This window comes from Leptidea sinapis, chromosome 35, assembly GCF_905404315.1.
Source record: "Leptidea sinapis chromosome 35, ilLepSina1.1, whole genome shotgun sequence".
Classification (NCBI taxonomy): Eukaryota; Metazoa; Arthropoda; class Insecta; order Lepidoptera; family Pieridae; genus Leptidea; species Leptidea sinapis.
In genome coordinates, this window is record NC_066299.1 from 5,788,944 (window position 1) to 5,808,509 (window position 19,566).

A 19,566-nucleotide genomic window follows, 5' to 3' on the forward strand; every position below is an offset into this window, starting at 1 on the left:
AATCAAAGGCTTATTTATCAACATAAAAACATGTTTATTCGTTGCGGGTTGGGTTGAGATTGTGTGATTGCATTTACTACACGGCTTTATTAACTCTGGACCTCGCTGGAACGTGAGGCCCCCCTCCCCTCTCATTCACCCCCTCGCGCTCGTCCCGTTGCGTCAGTACGATCCGCAGTTTCACTACCGTTAGGTACATATCGTAATATTTTCGTGCTAACAGTGCTTTGTTTTTGAAGTTTTCATTGTTAAGTTTTGACTTTTGTTTGAAGTACTGTTCTGTGTCGCTATAATAGAACTGCCAGAAAAATAAATTCTTTTTTACTTAACCTAGATTTTTTCGTAGATTTATTATCATTATAACAATAATAATCAACATGACAACACAACACCTTTACATCTATAATACTAAAAAATAAATCGTGTTTTATTTATTAATTATAATATCCCAGTGATGCTTTTTTTGCACACCGTAACAAAGCAACGATGTGACGTCAGCTACATAACATATTCGATTCATTCACGTATGAAATAGTAGAGCAAACACGAATAGAATATTCAATAAATAACTTCGATGAAAATCTCGGTTAATATCAGTGAACGATTTCGTAAATTAGCAAACTTTCCACGATTAGCTTAGTCACACCTCGATCCTAATTTATTTTGCTGTTCCGCTCGGAAGAACCTTTGCCAAGCTGTGGCGTTATTTATAAGTTGAAGTGTTTTTAATAATATGATATAGTTTCTATAGTATTAACAATTTATTATTTTTTATTAAAATGTATTAATACTTAACGATACAATGTTTATATTGGAAGATAAAAATTTACATTATTAATAAACATTGAACTTATAAAATTTTGTTTTTCATAATTTTAGTTAAAATTTTGCAATGTCATTTACGATTTTAATTGCAAATACATGTAAGTTACTGTTTTATCTACATTTAAATTATATTTTTACCATATTTTAGGGAAGGGAACGACTCGTCCCACGTTGCCGCCACAAGCAGTGACATTTAAGCAAGCATGATGAAAACTGTCACAAGAACTCAAGCAAACAACAAAAAACAAGAATGTTCATCTACAATACATTCAAAAACACTCACTAAACACCTCTACTTACAATTTGACCATTTTGCTTATAGTATAATTATTCATTGTTATAAATACTATTATATTTAATTAAGGGTAATTAAAGCTCAAATCTTTTAGAGCAATTCATACCCAAGCTTTCTTATCATCTAAATAATCCTTTAAATTATACTACGATTTTTCCATAAGTTTATGTTTAATATAGGCTTTGAACTTGTTGAGGGACATCTCCATTATGTTCTTAGGAAGCTTATTATAAAATCTAACGCAATTACCGATGAATGACTTGTTAAATTTACTAAGCCTAGAAGTGGCCATTAACACTTTATTTTTGTTCCTAGTATTAATATTATGTTTTTCATATACCTTTTGAAATTTATTGCAATTTTTATGAACATATACTAAACTTTCATATAAATATATATTGGTTAGAAACAGTCATAATTTAAAAATCTTTATATTTAGATTTAAGCGACTCTCTTGGTCATGCCATAAATTGCCCGAATAATCTTGGTAAACAGTCTGGTGATGAATCTTCTAAACCATAAAAGATAAGCCCATCGAGAGAAGGCTCGTGAAGGCTTTGATAATATAAAAAAATAAATACATAATAAACACGGAAAGTCATGTTTGAAGTTCCGTCACATAGAAACAAACATACATAGCAGTAGGACTATTTAAATTGTTGCATTGTCACCGTTCCATGACAAGTGTGCCAGGTTTCAATTTAGAAGTTTCTATTTTTTATTAATAAGAGCATCGAGGACAAACCCGTAGGTCAACTGATGTTAAGTAATCACCGCCGCCTAAAATTCTCGGGCAACACCAAAGGAACCAAAGGAGTTGAAACCATTACGTAGATATGAATATACCCAGTTTATTAAAGCATGTTAAATCCTACAATTGTACCTAATATAATATTAACTTCAAAGCTTGCGTAATTCAAAAAAATAAATAAATACACAGTTCTTATCATCCAACGATTATTAAAATATTATTAATTATGTTTTAACCCTATCAAAGTAACCAGTAGGGGGAGTCAGGTTCTTCACTAGTTCATAAACAATGTGACGCTGCTAAAAAAAATGCTAATATTTGATTCTCAGTTTAAATAACTGCCAATCTGTGAAGACATTCATCATACCATACATTTATTTCGAAATTTCATCAACAAATAATTCCATAAGCGTAAATAACTACAATTTCATTTAAAAACTTACTGATACTCATTTTAATCTTTAAAAAAATTCACTATTTAGAAATGTTTTCAAATACTAATACATCATACTAATATAACTATTAAAGCTTAGAATAATTACGCGAATACATATACGAATATTTGGGAGACAATATTTACCAAAAACATAAGCTTACTTCAATTAATTAACACATATGCGTGTCGTATGTACTCTCTAGTTACTCTGAAAATTGAATATGATTAAATATGTTCTTTTAACTATTTGATTGATGCCAAAGATAATTAATCATGTTCAATCTCACGTTTTGGGTTAACACAGAGTTCTGACATTTTGAGGGCACTTACATAATACTCGTATAGTAAATACTCGTTAAAATGGATTATTTTATATACTTACCAACGCGGGTATTTAACATTCATTTCAAACAATTAATCCAGTTGCCTTTCACCATTCTATAATGAGTAATTAATATTTATTAAGATTCAGTTTATAAAAATAACATACGATTGATTTTAATTTATATTCCTATAATAATTGAAACATACAAAAAGTTATGTTAAACTATTTTACTTTTGAAGACGAACTTTTTCCTTTCACATAGCTAGTATAAAATTTATTTTCCGAGTAATTGTAAATGGTATATTTGACATTCATAATTATCATTTTTTGACCTGCTTGAATGAATTAACTTTTTAATCTGAGTTTATGCCAAACATAGCGGCTGACATTAACTTAGTCATGTCTGCAGATGGCTATTAATTTTGAGACTTTTAATGAGTATGTCATAACAACTAAAACCGCTGACATTGCTACAGATATTTTTCAATATTTGGAAAATTACAGACCCACTAAGGATAAAAGAATTTCCGCAAGTTTAGATTATTTTTTCATAATGGAAAAAATTCATAGAAATGAAATATTGTTACTCAGCACCTGTAGAAAAGCCGGCTTACAGCGTTGTAGTAAAATATTCCTTTCTAAAAATATTTTTGCTATACCACGCGGATTTCGTGTCAAATTACCGAAGACGAGTCTGATAAGTTTTCTGTTTGTCTGATTCTCATGCTGAAAATTTTATAAATAGGTACATTATAGTATGTAGTACATAGTCGAGATATGGTGCTGAAGGAAAATGCTGAGAGTTTCATGGCCCGAGTTTTACACCAACGTCTCCATTCTCCAAGAACCTGTCATAAAACAAAGCCTTTCGGTGTTAGTACACAGTTGCAATCTAAAGTTCTTCGGACACGTCTCCCGGCGCGAGAGTGAGTCCATTGAGCGCCTTTTCGTGCAAAGTGGAGGACACCAGAGGATAAGGAAGGTCGCCCATGCGATGGAACGACCAAATCAAGTCTGCTGTGGGCGGTTCATTGAACGAGTGTACCAGACTGTCGGCCAGCAGAGAAAAAGATGTCACTTCGTGATGACCACGATCGCTCTGCCAGGAGTGTGAGAAGAAAAAGAAGACATTAGTAGATATTATAAGATTTTGTAATGATTCATTTTGGTGTAAAAGATCCAAGTGTCCGTAATACTAATCTATACTTATAATAAAACTGTAGAGATCGAATTTCTGTACGTAGAAAAAATATGCTCAAAACCGACTCAGGGGAATGTAAAAGAAGAAATAGAACAAGTCCCATATTTTTATTTATTTTTTGTTTCTCTGTCTGTTACCTGTTTGTATCTTTGTGTGAATTTTGCATGATGTTGCCTTACAATCAACATCTTAGATACTTTTCATCCCGGATAGTAAAAGAGTTCGCGTGGGACAGTTGAAAAACTATAGTAACTTATATAGCTAAGTACACAAGTACTTATGCACATAATTTGATATAATTTTTCATGTTGATACGTTATGTGGCCGGTTAACATCTTAGATACCTTACATCCCGGAAAGTTAACGATTTCCCGTGGGATAGTTAAAAAACTATAGCCTAGTATGCAACAACTTATGCAGCTAATTTAGTAACATTTGGCGGGTTGATACTTATATTGCCGGTTAAACCCTCGCAAATAACAAGCTTGACCAATCACATCAAGCAGCAATCTTTCACGTACATGAACCAGAATGACCCGTTCCACGACCAAGCGACAAGCCATTCGAGGATTTTTGAATAATCTTTGAGATATCTTCATTTAATATAAAGTTAATAAAGTTTTAGAAACAAAGAGTTTTTATAATAATATGTACTACATGAATGTGTGTACACAGACGAAGTCGCGGGAAGAAGCTAGTGTAACATAATAACGTTATTATTATTCATTGAAATCAGTAGTGTTATAATAATATATTATTAAATATCTGATTTTTTGTTTTACTTAAGATGTCATTCTTTCTAATGATTTTGTTCAGTGTATTATAGTTAATTGTTTATTGTATAGTTCGACATAATATTTTACAAGTAAAATTGGATGAGTCGAAATTTGTTGCTAAATCATCACAACGGAAAAAACATAGGAAAGATATTTTCTCGTGTGTAAAGAACTGTAACCGCAAATCGTGTCAGTGGTTAATTTTTTTTTTAGAAAATACCTATTACAATTTTCTCTAGATATGCTCTCTTATTCAAGGCTGCGTTGATGACAAAGTTTGGCCAAAGGGCTCTAAGATCACACTTAATTTTAATTCAAATTTAAATTAAAACTAGCCAATTGCGTACACAGACTAGCTAGTCCCCTAAGTAATATAGCTCAGTGATTGGTGACTCTGGCTGCTCAGCTAAAGGTCCCGGGTTCAAATGCGGGTAGGTGCAATAGTTTTCAAGGTTGTCGAGGTGGCAGTTAACGAATTAGTGATTATTTCTTAAGTCCAAAATGACAGCTTCAGTCTTATTAGTTAAATTTTTTTATCTGTTTTATTATTATAATAATTGCTATTATACAAAAGGAAAAAAGCTTTCTCCACTTTTAAATATAAACTGCATAGGGTGATAAGATTGATACTTATACTATAAAGAGTCCATCACATAAAAGAATAAAGGTTATAGGAAGGGGATGCGATAGAAGTTACAAAATGGGGTGACTTGCTAAGTTTCATAGTCAATTTAAAAGAAAAGTAAACCCCAGTTTGTTCCCGATTATAATGGTGCTTCGTCCACAGAAAATCGTTGTAAATGACGAGTCAAAATGTACATACTTTTATTTAGTCAACTCTTGGGAGCTAAATCAAAACCATTTCCTGACGTTTCATGGGTACAATTTGGTGTACTTGCATAAATTTGGACACATGGCAAAAATATGGTATTGTGATGAGGATATCCTATTCGTAAATTCAATTAAAGTGATTCATCCTAAAAGTGGGTAAAAATCATGTTCAAAGATTTTTTTTTTTAAGTTCTTACTTACTCTTGTTACACACGAGCGTACAGGTGACATCACCACTGCCCACAATTCTCTTGCAACACCAGAAGAATCACAGGAGTTTTAGCCATTACATAGATAAAGCATACCAAGCTAATATAAGCATGTTAAAGCCTACAATTGTATTTCATATATATCCAATGAGAATGAAATAGGACCAGTAGGCTAAAGTCGGGTTCTTCACTTGTACATAAACAATGTGACGCTGTTTAAAAATTGCTTATATTTGATTCTCAGTTTAAATAACTGCCAATCTGTGAAAACATTCATCATACCGTACATTTATTTCGAAATTTCATCAACAAATAATTCCATAAGCGTAAATAACTACAATTTCATTTAAAAACTTGCTGATACTCATTTGAATCTTTCAAAAAATTCACTATTTAGAAAAGTTTTCAAATACTAATACATCATACTAATATAAATATTAAAGTTTAGAATAATTAAGCAAATACATATACGAATATTTGGGAGACAATATTTACCAAAAACATAAGATTACTTCAATTAATTAACACATGAGTGTCGTATGTACTCTCTATTTACTCAGAAAATGTAATATTATTAAATATGTGCTTTTAACTATTTGATTGATGCCAAGATAATTAATCATGTTCAATCTCATGTTTCGGGTTAACACAGAGTTCTGACATTTTGAGGGCACTTACATAATACTCGTATAGTAACTACTCGTTAAAATTGATTATTTTATATACTTACCAACGCGGGTATTTAACATTCATTTCAGACAATTAATCAAATTGCCTGTCACCATTCTATAATGAGTAATTAATATTTATTAAGATTCAGTTACTAAAAATAACACACGTTCGATTTTAATTTATATTCCTATAATAATTGAAAGATACAAAAAGTTATGTTAAACTATTTTACTTTTGAAGAAGAACTTTTCACATAGCTAGTAAAAAAGTTATTTTCCGAGTAATTGTAAATGGTATAATTGAAATTCATAATTATCATTTTTTGACCGGCTTGAATGAAATAACATTTTAATCTGAGTTTATATCAAACATAGCGGCTAACATTAACTTAGACATGTCTGCAGATGGCTATTAATTTTAAGACTTTTAATGAGTATGTCATAACAACTAAAACCGCTGACATTGCTACAGATATTTTTCAATACTTGGAAAATTACAGACCCACTAAGGATAAAAGAATTCCCGCAAAAATGAAATATTGTTACTCAGCACAAAAAATATTCCTTCCTAAAAATATGTTTGCTATACCACGCGGATTTCGTGTCAAATTACCGAAGACGAGTCTGATAAGTTTTCTGTTTGTCTGATTCTCATGCTGAAAATTTTATAAATAGGTACATTAGTCGAGATGTGGTGCTGGAGAAAAATTCTGGGAGTTGCATGGACCGAGTTTCGCACCAACGTCTCCATTCTCCAAGAACTTGTCATAAAACAACGCCTTTCGGTGTTAGTACAGAGTCGCAATCTAAAGTTCTTCGGACACGGCAAAGTGGAGGACACCAGAGGATAAGGAAGGTTGCCCATGCGATGGACCGACCAAATTAAGTCTGCTGTGGGCGGTTCATTGAACGAGTCTACCAGACTGTCGGCCAGCAGGGAAAAGTGGCGAATGCTCACGACCACGACTGCTCTGCCAAGAGTGTAAGGAAAAGAACATTGACTTTGAATTTGAATCTTATAATAACCGTAATACTAGTCTATACTTATAAAAAAACTCTATATATAGAATTTCTATACAAAGAAAACAAATTCTCATAACCGAGTAAGGGGGATGTAAAAAAAGAAATGAAACAAGTCACAATTTTTTTTATTATTAATTGTTTCTCTGTCTGTTTGTCTGTTACCTGTTCGTACGGGCTAATCTCTGAAACCGATTCAATTGAAATTTTGCATGATGGTACCTTACATCACCAGTCAACATCTTAGATACTTTTCATCCCGGAAAATTAACGATTTCCCGTGGGATAGTTAATAACTATAGTAACTTTTATAGCTTCATTTAGTAAAATTTGGTATGTTGATACTAATATAGCATGTTAAGCGCTCGCAAATAACAGGCTCGACGAGTCACACCGAGCAGCAACCTTTCAAGTACATGAACCAGAATGCCCCGCCCCACAACAAAGCCACAAGCCATTCGAGAATTATCAAATCAAATTGAATTATTAAATGGATGAAAACCATCTTGATACCTGTTCCTGATTTCAATTAAGTCTACTCAGTTTCATTCATTTATTTTTTCATTTAATATAAAGATTTAAAAAACAAAGAGTTTTTATATGTACCTGTATAGTCATGTGTGTACGCAGACGAAGCCGCAGGAATCAGGTAGTGGAACATAATAATGTTATAATTATTCATAAAGAATATGTTATGTTTTTAAAGTGATAGCCCTCACTTCTGGGATTAATACACAAATACATTTTTTTGTGATGCCACAACCTGAGAGTTGAACAAAGCAAACAAGATTTTATAACGAGAAGTTACTCCAACGGTTGGCTCAGTTGGTTAGAGCACCGGCAGGGAACGCCGGAGGTCGTGGGTTCGAGTCCCACATCGTTCAAAAAATTTTGTTTTTCAAATTTTATTCGATTATTATTCATTGCAATCAAAATTGTTTAATATCCAATTTTTTTGTTTTACTTAAGATGTCATTCTTTCTAATGATGTTGTTTAGTATAATTACCAAACAAGAGGTAGTCGTGCGTCGGAGCTGACACACACACTTTTTTATGAAAATAAGGGACGAGACGAGCAGGACGTTCAGCTGATGGTAATTGATACGCCCTTCCTATTACAATGCAGTGCCGCTCAGGATTCTTGAAAAACCGAAAAATTCTGAGCGGCACTACAATTGTGCTCATCACCTTGAGACTAATGATGTTAGGTCTCATTTGCCCAGTAATTTCACTAGCTACGGCGCCCTCCAGACTGAAACACAGTAATGTTTGAACATTACTGCTTCACGGCAGAAATATGCACCGTTGTGGTACCCATAATCTAGCCGGCATCCTTTGCAATGGAGCCTCGCACTGGTAAAAATGTCTCACAGAAGTTTTAATAATTTAAATCAAATAGTAAACAATAGTTAATTAATAGGTCAATGAGTACTAACAACGAGCAACCTATACTTACTACATGTGTTGGCGTTGTTGATTAGAACAAACAGTTTGTACGTGAGCTCTAGAAATGTACAAAGTTCATTGTGTAGAGGTAACATAAGCTGCTACGGAACAATGTGTGTAGTGTCAAAATTGTGGGATTTCATTACTATTCGTGATAAAATAGTAGGTTTCTATATTTGATATTAAAAGCCTACGATATTGTGTCACTCACCGAGGTATTTGAAAAAAATATAGCTTATAACTTGGAATCAAACTTTTATCTTATCTTTTATAAGAGCCATAATAATAATGAATTTTCATAGCACATTTTCAAAGGGAAAAAATTATGGGTTAAATAAAATAGTAGCGAAAAAGTTACTTTACCCAAAACTAATGTAAAATTCACGACAACAATGACAATTGATTTCAATTATAATGTTTCAAAAAGTGCTTTATTAAAACTATACTAAGTCTGGCTATAAATACTGTTACAATTAAAAATAAACAAAATATTACATTTGAATTTGGAATCTGTCATTTTTAAATGATTGTTCATTGTGTTTCTCATTTTGGCGCCAATACATTGTACAGTATTTTGCGATATTAAAATGGAGTGGGGTGATAAAGAGAACCGAATCGCTGTGATTGCATTACACAAAGTGGGTATCGAGCCAAATGCAATTTTTAAAACTACGCTTGGTACTAGTAAAATGTTTGTATACCGGCGGCCTATTAATAAGTACAATGAGACCTCCTCTGTTTGTGACACAAAAAGATTTGGCCGTCCACCTAGTGTTCATACGAAAAAGGTGGTCAAAGCAGTAAGAGAAAGATTTCGAAGAAATCCTGTCGGAAAGCAAAAGATTTTATCTCGGGAGATGTAGATAGGACCTAGAACCATGACGCGTATTTTAAAAGATGACTTAGGCCTATAACATACTCGTCATTTCTTAACTAATAATTTAAAAAAGAAGAGGGAGGTAAAATCGAAACAACTACTGAAGCGGTACGCAAAGGGAGGTCACAGAAAAATTTTGTTTATGTATGAGATTTTTTTTACAATTGAGCAACATTTTTAGACACAAAATGACCGTATTTATGCTCAAAGCTCTAAGGAAGCTTCCCACTTAGTCGACAAAGTCCAACGTGGGCACTATCCGACCTCAGTGATGGTTTGGTGGGGTAGTAGCTGTGAAGGAGTGACTGAGCTATACTTTTGTGAAAAAGGTATCGGCACAAGTGTATCAAGATACCATTCTTCAGAATCAAGAATGGTCCTTCCAGCAAGACTCAGCGCCGGTTTATAAAGCTCGGTCTACGCAGTTTTGGTTGGAAACTAATGAATCGTTTCGTAATATTTATCGAGATATTCATCAATGTTATTAAATGAAAATTAAGCTTGGAATTTGCTCTTATATTTCAATTATCAATGGAACAATACAAATCTAAACCCAAAACAATACAAATAAAGGTGCAATTTTTACAGTCATAAGAGTGATTTATTTTCAATATTGTTAATTAAATAATCGCCACCCTTATTCTCTTAGATTTCATTTCTAACACTCGTTTTCAGTCAAAGATACTCAAAATAAAAGTAACTAATAATTTAATAAAAATATTGACTTCAACACCGCGTCTATCTATCATCAATTCAATTACAGTGAGATGTTGTTTGGATACATCCCGATTGGTGGGTAAGAAACTTTTTTTCCAAAACGACTGAATAATTAGATAGGAACCAAAAAATGGAAAATATCTTTAAAGTTCTGGACTGGAACGGACTGGAAATAAATATGACAGGCAAATTCATCACACACGTTCGATTCGCAGGCGATATCGTAATCATGGCAGAGACCATGGAAGACTTAAGCCATATGCTCGATGGCCTCAATACAGCTTCACAAGGAGTAGGTCTCAAATATATCATGGACAAGATGAAGACCATGTTAAATGTCGCACCTACTCCCATAACAAATGTAGTTTTTTTTTAATAAGAGTTCTGCCGCTGGAATCAACCCGAACAGCTCCTCTGAGCACTCCCCGTGATAAATACGGTAGAAGATGCAGAGTGAATACACATCTCTACGCAATGACAAAGAATCATGCCGATCGCAGATGGCCTTACAGTCGATGATTCGAACTGCTCTTCGTTGTATACGGTCAAATGGAAGAAGCTGGTACTGGGGAGCACCCGCCCAGAGGTGAGAATAGTACTCTATGTGAGGCCAAATTTGCGCCTTATAAAGTTGCAGGCGGTGGCTTTTAGTGAAGTACTGTCTCTCCTTACTGAATACACCAAGCTTTCTAGAGGCCAGTTTTGCCTTCTCTTCCAAGTGACCACGGTACTGAACGTCGCTCGATATATCGACGCCAAGTATGCTAATACAGGCTGTGTTAGTTAGAGGAGTGATCTTGAATCGAGGGGATATGACAAGGGGAAACTTTTTAGTGGTGAATGCACAAACTTGTGTCTTCTTGGGGTTGAATTGGACTAAATTTTGTCGACCCCATTCCGAGACTTTGCAAAGCATAGTCTCGATTTCAGACACAAGTTTGTTCCGGTTCTCGTCGATACTATCCCGGGACATGTTGGCACGGCCGGAGTAGGAAGCATACCCTGTGCTGTCGTCCGGAAACCATGAATACTGCTGATTTGCAGCATATCATTTAAATGCAGAAGAAACAGTGTAGGAGATAGCTCGCAGCCTTGGTGTCCCACCAGCGTTTATGCGTTTTAAGTCGGAGCATGCACCGGTGATAACAACCTTGATGCTCCGATCGGCCAAAAAGCTAGCGACCCATTTGCACAATTTCTCGGGAAGTTCATAAGATGGCAGTTTCGCTATAAACGCTGTATGCTGCACCCGATCGAAGGTCTTCGCTGTGTCCAAACTCACCGCCAACTCTCCCTTCGACTCAACCGCTTGCGCTCATTTATGGACGAGGTATGCAAGAAGATCACCAGCTGAGCGACCCTGACGGAAACTGTACTGGCAGTCGCTGATCAGCTGGTGCTCCTGTAGGTATCCCAAGAGCTGGCAGTTGATGATCGTCTCCATTATTTTGGAGAAAATGGAAGTAATGGCAATGGGGCGGTAGTTCGACGGATCCGAGCGTACACTTTGCTTAGGGATCGGGTGCACTATAGCCGCCTTCCATAATTTCGAGACTACGCCTGATGAGTAGGAGAGCCGGAAAATACGGGTAAGGACCGGCGCCAGTTCCAGAGCACATGTCCACGGCACTATCGGGGGATGGCATCATCGGGCCCACTCGATTCTTGAATGTCCAAGGTGAGAAGGGCCTTTAGCACGGCGCCATGCCAGATTTTTACCTCCGGCATATACATGCCGTATTCCGCGGTAATATGCGGTGGTGGCACACCTTGGTCATCCATAGTCGAGTTGGACGCGAAGAAGGAGCCCAGGAGATCAGCTTTCCCTTTTGCGTCACGGGCCAGCGAGTTATCATCCCTGTGCAGTGGCGGAATGGCTGACTGGCGGAAGTTTCCTTCGACAGCCTTGGCGAACGACCCGAGGGAAGGCGTGCAATCTATAAAACACTTACTTGAGTTTTAAGATATTTGTTACCCATTTAGAAATTTACAATATAAATTCGATCAACTTACAATCTGCTCTTCACGAGCCATTTATAAATTAATATCAATACAAAATTGATTAAATTGAATGTTTCACGTAAGCAAATACAATCTCACTTTTGGAGTCCCTATCCTATCCTTACTTAAGCTTAGTTTTATGTAACTTAAATCTCCCCCTAAACAACTTAACTTGTAATACACGCGGAATCTGTAAGTTACTTAGAATCTAGTAAGTTGTGCGAAAAGGTCGAATAGTTTTATGAAGTTGGTTGATATCATTCTGAACTTACTAAGCTAACAAACTTGTTTTGACAATGATATAATTGGAATTACCTAATTATATCAGTGTCATAAGAATAACAAAGAAAGATTAATCTGAAAATGTTTTCTTGATTTGAAGATATACATTTTATTTGCCAATATTATGTTATAATATCTGGACAACCGAGCCTTGTTCGGATTCTAAAGAATGTATAAGACTTGAACAAAAAAAAAACTAATAGAATATCTGGATTAGAACCGGGGTCTTCTGCTTTCCGGATCACCCCATGTCCCAATATGCCATCATCATCCACCATATATCCTATTCCCACGCTATTACAGTCAGTTTCTTAATTGAAACCTAGCTAGATCGATTTATCGCCCCTGAAATCCCCTGTTTACTAAATTTTATAAAAATCGTTGGAGCCGTTTCCGAGATTATATATATACAAGAATTGCTCGTTTAAAGATAATATAAGATTAATGGGAGTGACTGCTTGTTAGATTATCTTTAAAAACAATCAATATCATTTATTTATTAATATTTTATTTATTTACAACATTGGTAATGTTTCTATCAGGTCAAACAAAAACGCAATAAAAGAAGAATATTTCAACCAAAAATTTGCTACATCAAAGAAATTTCCGTTTATCTTAATGGAATAAAAATCGTATCAAAGTTAAGAGCATTTCACTCCAGAGAGTAAAGATTATCTTATTAACTTTACTCTACAAATACAATGAACAATGAATGAGTACTCAAAAAATAATGAATATTCTTCTATATGAAATTCTATATAATGAAAATGGTTTTTATTTGAGGCTCTTTCTCGCCTAAACCACTGATCGTATCGACATGAAACTACCACCATTCGATGCGAAATTTATCCTAGATGGCTTACGGTTTATTTTTTTATTTATTTTTAAAAATATGAATAAAATTTAATGTCTTTCCTTTTAAAATTCGCCCAGTGAAGCGGGCGAGAATGGCTTGTATGTATATAAATGCGACAGATTCTAAATGCAAACGAAATCCTTTTTTATGCAATTAAAACAGTAGCAATAAGCTTCTTCAGACCAGACTAATTATATAAAACAAGAACGGCTCAATATTAAAACGTTAATGAGAATTACTGAAGGAACAAAGTAAATAACAACATCATGTTAACAAAGAAGTGACGTCACTCAAGCGGCTAATCGGATTCGGCGGGGTGATTTATATAACGAATGATTCATCAAACGGAACAACCCTTACTAAAGAACCTTTGAATTTAATATTGCGTACAGTAAAATCATAAATCTTAAAAAGAAATTCTAATGCTTTACATAAGTGGGCAGATTGCTTTACACATTAGGTATGTGCTGTTTATTATCCAAACACAGTCATCTATGAACTTCTAATTCAAATATTTCAAATCAAATACGTAAATTTCTCCCAATATTTAGTATAGTTACAATAGTACATATAAACTAAGTCTTAAAATTACATTCCGTTCCTTTAATTTTTCCTGTATTTGTGCGTTTTTAGTTAAACACAAGCTTAACACTGTTTGTAACAGAAAAAGATAAACTCCATTTTTGACGTCATTTTTGTAAGATCACTGACGTTATAGTTTCGTCACTATGTAACGAAACACGAGTCTACGCCATGTTTAAATTATTTGTTTGTTAATAACACATAGTAAGTTTAATAATTTAGGTTGAATATTAAACCACAAGACTATTATACACATCTATACCTTCAAACTGAATAACTTTAATAATTACTCGAGTGCTTGAAGGCATAAGCTTTGTTTTGTCTCTCTAGATTTACATCTATAATAACATTATTGTTATTTCAAACAGTAACTGTTGGATTATTTTATATAACACTGATTAGTTCCCATGCATGTCCAATAGGTTAGTGGTATGGAAAAAGCGTACGAGTATAAGACTATTCATTGAGGAATCCATGTTTTTCCTGTACCTTACAAAGAAATGCGGTTTGCTTATCAACATGAAAATATGTTTATTCATAGCGGGTTGGTTGGGATTGTGTGATTGCATTTACTACACGGCTTCATTATCTCTGGACCTCGCTGGAATGTGAGGCCCCACCCCCCCATTCACCCCCTCGTGCTCGTCCCGTTGCGTCAGTACGGTTCGCAGTTTCACTACCGTTAGGTTCATATCGTAATATTTTCTTGCTATCACAGTTTTCATTGTTAAGTTTTGACTTTTGTTTGAAGTACTGTTCTGTGTCGCTATAATAGAACTGCCAGAAAAATAAATACTTTTTTACTTAACCTAGATTTTTTCGTAGATTTTTTATCATTATAGCATAATAATCAACATGACAACACAACACCTTTACATCTATAATACTAAAAAATAAATCGTGTTTTATTTATTAATTATAATATCCCAGTGATGCTTTTTTTGCACACCGTAACAAAGCAACGATGTGACGTCAGCTACATAACATATTCGATTCATTCACGTATGAAATAGTAGAGCAAACACGAGTAGAATATTCATTAAATAACTTCGATGAAAATCTCGGTTAATATCAGTGAACGATTTCGTAAATTAGCAAACTTTCCACGATTAGCTTAGTCACTCCTCGATCCTAATTTATTTTACTTTTCCGCTCGGAAGAACCTTTTGCCCAGCTGTGGCGTTATTTATAAGTTGAAGTGTTTTTAATTATATGATATAGTTTTTATGGTATTGACAATTTATTGGTTTTCATTAAAATGAGTTAATACTAAAATCTTAATTTATTTATACGTCTAGATAGAGCCTCTTGCTGCTAGACAATCCATGAAAACAGGTCAGGTTTATTACTTTAGACTGCGTGACAAGCTACTTCCTAGACTCGAGATTTGTATGTGAATTTGTGTTAGTGAGGTAAATAGAGGTTAACTGTCAACCTCAATTGTTTTCGACGTTTTCTCTGCTGTCAAACTCTATCTAGACGTATAACGGCCGTTCCCAATATACTATCTGCAGATAGAGATAAATTACTAACTTCTACTGTCAGAAACTAGCTGTCAATAATCTGAAGCTGTCCCAATATACCCGATAAGTCATTCTTATCGCCCTTATATTGGGACGCGTGAATTGCAATTTCCATACAAACGTCTACGTCGTCCTATTGACAGACAGCGTGTACGGATAAGGTGAGCTACCGTCGATAAGTTTATTGGGACAGAAAATTCAACGATAGTTCCGATTTTTTATCTCAAGTGGGCAACAACCGGAGATAGACTGAATATTGGGAACGGCCTTAAATGATCTAAGAGATACAATCTTTATATGGGAAGACATAAATTTACATTATTGATAGATATTAAATTATATTTTTATTTCATAGCTTCAGTTAAATTATTGCAATGCCATTAACGATTTAAATTAAAAAATAAAATAAGTTAGCTAGTTATATTTACGCTACTTTAAATATTCATCACAAAAGAAAATATTTGAGAAACGAATTTAATTTAAAACATAACCTGCCAAGTCCTCAAACATTCTCAAGATTCACTTTATAGGCTTATATTATACACTTGAAGTTATAAGACTAAGCCGGGTTTGTCCTACCTACGTTGCCTTTTTAAAATGTCTTGACCCCCTTCTTAAAATAGAACGTAATCTTGAGGCCTTCGTCTGAATTCGCATGCGTTTAATGGTGCTAGAAAAATAGTTGAAGTATTTATAATTAACTGTTTAAATATTTTAAATGTTAATTATATATAATATTATTATTTTAATTTTTTATAAAGTTTTTTCGATAAAATATATTTTGCTCTTTTACCATAACAGTAGTGTGTATTCTTAAAGAGTGTAAATCGTTGAAACTGTGTAAGGTTTTTTTTGGAAAATAAGGGACGAGACAAAACTTTATAAGTTATTTAGTGCAAGTCAGGATGAAGTACAAAAGTTACAAAAGCATTTAAATGAGTATAACAATATTCATTAACAACATTTAGAACATTACTTCCAACTATCTTTATCATTCAAATAATCTTTCACATTATAATAGGCCTTAATTGTTAATTTATTTTTTACGACACATTTAAATTTTTTAATAGGTAATATTTTAATTTCATTTGGGAGTTTATTATAAAATATAACACAATCCACTTTAAAAGATTTAGCAATTTTACGGAGCCTAGTAGATGGAATTACGAGTTTATGTTTGTTTCGTGTATTGACACTGTGTACATCATTATTCTTTTTAAATTGGCTAATATTATTATGAGCGTATAGGAGGTTCTCGTATATGTACTGGCAGTGTACTGTGATTAATTATAATTCATATAAATAAGTAATTCATATTACCTGCCCATTACAATGCAGTGCCGCTCAGAGTTCTCGAAAAATCCACCAATTCTGAGTGGCAGTAAAATTTTGCTCGTCACCTTGAGACACAAGATGTTAAGTCTCATTTGCCCAGTAATTTCACTAGCTACGGCGCCCTTCAGACTGAAAAACTGTAATGTTTACACATTAATGCTCCACGGCTTAAATCGGCGCCGTTGTGGTAACCATAATCTAGCCGGCATCCTGCAGCAGAGGACTCCCACAAGATAATGGTTTCTGGCTATCTGTAAGAATGTTTTTACTAATCATGAAAAATATTTCAACTTTATGGATTACGATTTTAGAGAAATTCAAACACATTTTTCAAAAATTTATTGAGCTTCTTTAAGGCGAGCGGTAAGGCTTAAGTCCGTTGACCGTATCGTCTCAGTGCTATTATGACACGCCGCGATGAACAGTGCTTCGAGATATATTGGACATTGAACGACAAAGAAGCTGTCGCTGTTTTTATTTATTTAGTCCAACATGATTCCACACTATAACTAGTAGTTGGAGTGTGCTTCGCCTTGATATTCAATCGGCATTACTTTTTGCAACCTTAAGGCTAAGTGTATGCTGAGACGCAGGTGACGCAGGGCAATAGAGGCTACGAACGTATGGTACGATGCAGTAAGACACTTTTTCGTTTTTTAGTATGAAGAACTTTTAAAAATTATTTTAATACAGTAGAAACAGTTTCTTCGCAAGTTGAGGCGATTGTAAGATGTCGCATGATGATGCAATTTGAAAAGCCTTCTCACATTTTGTCAATTTGCAAAATAAGATTTTTGTTATTTAATATAATTTTCATCTATCGTCTTTAAGGCAGGAATTAGTGTTAATTTTAAATTTCTTCTCTATTTTTTAGTTCGATTCTATAAAAAGCGTGTTTTTAGTTTTTTTTTATCTACTATTTATTAATAATATTCTGAATGATTAGTATTATACAAACAAGGTTCACATCGCACTAATTCAATTAAATGATCTGTCATTGCAACAAAGAACAATGGCGAACCTCCATACAAATTTTTGTTAACTTCTTCTTGAGCGTATTAGAATGAAAAATATGTAATAATATAGAGCTTGTATTGCTGAGTTGATTGATGCTAAGAATAAGACTGTAGCAAGTCTACAAATAAATATATTTCAGTATGAAGTTTTTGAGGTTAGCACTGATCAAATAGCATCTTATGAAATAAAACAAAATATACACAGTATTTTACATGTATAATAATTTATAGAGTTTATAGAAGCCACCAGGCGATTTGGAACACCAAAACCTTTTTAATAAATCATGTGAGGAATGATATATTGAAATATTCTTGTCTTAGTATTTTGTAATCTCTTGATTCTTCTCTCCATTGCATTGGGTGGTGGAAGTGCCACCACCCATCTGCAAATGGTAACACAACGACTTTGATTGGCTTGAGCTGTTGTCAACTGGTGTTCACCTTATAACAGTGATTCTGGCATAAATGCTCTATAGCCATAGTTTTCTAATAAACTGATACTATCTCTGAATTTTATTACCATTTCTTAAATACAACCTCAGAGCAGAATTCTCATGATAAAATAAATTATTCATAATGACATCATGTCAAAAAATTAACACGGAAAATAACCAGGAAATACACAAAAGAACGCGCGCTAACTATGAACTAACAAACACAAATGACATGACAGTGACAAGACATTAAGAGATAATATTATTTTTCTTGGTGGTCTGCAGCATAGTGAGTGGTAGTTTATATGCGTTCGTGCCATTTTTATTGTATTTTTGAAGGCTTATCATCTAGGAAATCAAAGCATTAGTATGCAAGACAGACAAAGTAATTTTAAGTAAGTAACAGGATACATATAATAAGTAAGTCTACTTGGTCTAAAGACATAAGTCCAAGCCAAAATAGATAAATACTGACATTTCAATTACAGTCAAATGCTCATTAGAGTAATAGTATTCTGTGGTCAAATGGCTGCTTCTTAAGAAAAAGACATTTGAGATCCTTTTTTTAATTGAGTTTTTTCCCTGACTTAACCAGGATTAAATAGAAGTCTGAAAAATCTTATGAATTTATAATATGTAAATTCGTAATAGTGACGTTTTAATACGCTAAATAATTAACTCAACAATTATTTCGCCATTGTTATTTAAGAATTATGTGTACAAAGTTCAATTAGCGGTAAAAACCATGCACGCGTCGCGCAGATATCTGTGCGGCCGCGGCGCTACAACGAGACGAAGAGCAGGGGACAGACGCATGTCTGCGCCGTAAGTAGCTACGCCGTAGCGTACGTAGCTCTTAGTACGTACATATTTTTTTACAAAATCTGCTCTGCCCTGCGCTGCGTGGACCTTCGTCATCTGCGTCTCAGCGTATCAGCCTTAAGCTAAGAGAAGCAAATTGCTGGGTAGTAGGTAGTGCTTCGGCATATAACCCTTAGACGAAGTCGCGGGCTACTGCTAGATTTGATATTTCTAACAAATTCTAAGCCTGATGGCATTAATACTTACATCCATGGTGTATGCCTACTGGGTACCTCCATGGTGATGTGGAAAGCTGTGTTGTATATGTATTATATATTAGATGTATTATATATATA